Below are 3394 nucleotides of genomic sequence, written 5' to 3'. Positions count from 1 at the left end.
CTCCATCCCCAGACGGTCCAGCTGGTTTGGAGACGTTTCGGAGCCGCTCAGGTAGACCTGTTTGCCTCTCCAGAAACCTCTCACTGCCAGTTGTTCTTCTCCCTGGCCGAGGGAACACTCAGCACGGACGCACTGGCACACAGCTGGCCGCGGGGCCTTCGCAAGTATGCGTTTCCCCCAGTGAGCCTTCTTGCAAAGTTGCTGTGCAAGGTCAGGGAGGACGAGGAGCAGGTCCGGTTGGTGGCACCCTATTGGCCTACCCGGACCTGGTTCCCGGAACTAATGCTCCTCGCGACAGCCCCTCCTTGGCTGATGCCTCTGAGGAAGGATCTACTGACTCAGAGACGGGGCACCATTTGACACCTTTATCCAGTATTACTCAGTGGGTAGTGCCATAGCAGCAGTAGCTGGCCCTCTTGTGCAAGCCCTGGCCTATGCCAAAAAGTAGGGGCGCAGGTGGCTTCCACAGGACACTGGAAGGGGCAGTAGCTGTGGCCTTTTGGTAGGATCCCAAAAGGGTCTCTCTAAGCGAGATCCCAATTTCGTCGGTCATCCGACGTGACGTCTCCGTTCCCTCCTGCACACAAAAGAAATTTGTAAAATTTTACAAATGTTTTTATCCACAATGAAAGTCTGTGGGGTTCAAAACAGCATTTGTCCAGACCTGTATATAGTGAAATGTTCTTAGAAAAATCTTGTTTTGTGTTCCACATAAGAAAGTGAGTAAATGATGACAGAAACAAATATTTGGGAGAACTATCCCTTGAAGCTATCATCGTTTCTCCTCGTCCTCCTCCAGTTTCCAGTTGTTGATGTGTTGATGTCTGTCTTCATATTGGTGTTAAAATATGATCAGCAAATTGCTTGGAGGATAAGGAAAGTGTGTATGTTTGTGCTGACAGTACTGTGAGTGTCTGGCTGTTCTAGACGGGACGTGGATTCACTAGAGGAACTGTCTATAATCTATCCAACTCGACGCTGCCTCCGCTACGCCTGCAGCTGTGCGACATGCTCTGTCCTGTCAAGACGTCACGCCATTCATAGCTGGGCTGCATCACTTTGTCTTCCTCTTTTTCTCTTTCACTCATTCTCTCATTAGCGCCGACTTACTGCCGACTTGTGCGACAATGTGTCTGCTTGCATTTCCTTCGTCTTCTTTTTATGGGACAAATTACACCCCACACGTGTGATTAATTGGTTCCACTGGAGCCGAGTAATTATTTACATGCTCACCCTCTGCATATCTGAGGACTTCATAAAATAAAAAAAAATGGCTAAATGGCTTGCCGATCAAGAGTTGGTCTTTTCCTGTATCGTGGCACCAGTATGTTGGTGTTTAATTATACAGCAGATGAAGTGGTTCTCTTGTTATTATCTTTGTGCCATGACAGCATGTACTTCGAAACCTGATTTATACTCGCACACTAACTGCCATTTGGCTTTCTTAGTCTGGACATGTGTGCGAATGTATCGATTAGTAGTTTTTTCAAAATTGGCAACTTGCTAAAGATGTAACTTCCTACTTTATGAATGCTTACTATTTCAAGTTAAACTCGTACACTACATTCAAATGTTCCAGTAGGACTTTTATACAGCAAGGACACGTTACATTGATCAAAAATGACATTTATAATGTTACAGAAAAATCTATTTCAAATAAATGCTGTTCTTTTGAGCTTTCTTAAAAAACATGTATTCCACAAAAATATTAATAAAAAATAAAATAAGCACAGCACTGTTTTTAACATTGATAATAGTAGTAATTGTTTCTTGAGCACCAAGTCGGCACATTAGAATAATTTCTGAAAGATCAAGAAAATTCTGCTGAAAATTTAGCTTTGTCATCACAGGAATAAATTGTTTTTTTAATGTATTAAAATAAAAAACAAAATGCTATTTTTACTGTATTTGTATCAAAAAAATGCAGCTTGGTGCAAATAAATGCAGCCTTTTACGGAAACTGATACTTTTTCTATTTTAGAATTCTTTGATCAATATTAAATTCAATAAAACTGCATTTTTTAAATAGAAATTGTGTGTAAAAGTCTTTACTGTCATTTTTTGGTTAATTTACTGCAGCCATATTCAATGAAAGTATTCATTTCTTTCCAAAATGTAAAAAAAAAAATCTAACTGACCCTAAATTTTGAACGGGTATATCTGTCTTATTTTCTGTTTTCCTAATAAAACTGGTACATTTCTATTGGTGGGTCAGACCAATTTTGTAAAGCATAAAAAAATCACAGTAAAGCAAAATTGAAGACAATAACTCTCCATCCAATCCAATGAGCATGCAAAAATATATATATATTTAAAAAGAAACCCGAACAAAAAAGTTTCTCATTGCAGTTATCAATTATAATTTTTTATTAGATAATAGCCCCATCCATTTTTGAAGGCCCACCAAAATGGCAAATATTGCCCGTAAGTGAACCCAGAATAGACACGCGCCTTTACAGTTCACTGATAAGTGTGAACCCTATTTATTCACAAAGGTGAGTACGTTCAACTGCTGAAGGGCTTCAATACTACAATGCTGACATGCAGCTGGGGATAGTGATAGTGTAATTTGCTGCAGGTTTTGCCCAACTCTTGGAGGCCAAGCGTGTAATTAAACCTCTAAAAATGTCAAATGTTCAGAGCGACAAGCATTATGGGTCTTATCGCTGTACCTCCAGGGGTGTGGGTATTTGTGTATGTATGGGTTTTAGGTGGTATACGATGGGTTAATGTGAACCGCATGCCTTTCAGTGGAGTTTTGTGTCACGTTAAGCATATACGTAGCAATTGGCATCAACAACGGGGCACCTGAAATGTCAGTCAGTCTGTGTGTTTCAATGCCTGCTTTAAACAGATTTGTACAACTTTTGATTTCTCTTGTCATCTCTTTTGAGAGCCTGTGAAGGTTTGCATCTTAAAAAGTCTCCTGTGATGTGGGCTCACTGCCTGTGTCACGCTCTGGCATTTAAATGTCTCCAAAAACCAAAGCTTTGTAGAGCGTGTGGAAAATATCTCAATACTGTCAACTAAAAATGGTTCGTGTTATGAGTTAGAATCAATAAGGCTTTGTGTCAAAACAGCCTAGCTGCATCTTTCAAAGCTTAGGAGACTTAATTACATTTGCAGTGTTTCATTTAAGTATCAGCTTGGTTTTAGATGTTAAATGTGGATAAATGAAACAACTGAGGTATCTGGTTTCAGTATTTGACATCTTTTGAGATCTCTTCTAGAACTTTAGAGGAGACACTTGAGGGTGTTTTCTTGGAAGAAAAGAAGACTCAAGCAGTTATCTTCATTTGCAACTGAGACTTAAGGGTTTCAACCCTCTACGGACACCTTGGGAATTGAATCGCCATTGGCTAGTAAATTTTTTAGTTTACTCGCCAGACTGATA

Source organism: Sinocyclocheilus grahami, unplaced genomic scaffold, assembly GCF_001515645.1.
Source record: "Sinocyclocheilus grahami isolate Dianchi unplaced genomic scaffold, SAMN03320097.WGS_v1.1 scaffold122.1, whole genome shotgun sequence".
NCBI lineage: Eukaryota > Metazoa > Chordata > Actinopteri > Cypriniformes > Cyprinidae > Sinocyclocheilus > Sinocyclocheilus grahami.
The sequence above is the reverse complement of the archived record's forward strand: the minus strand, read 5'-3'. Positions refer to the sequence as shown.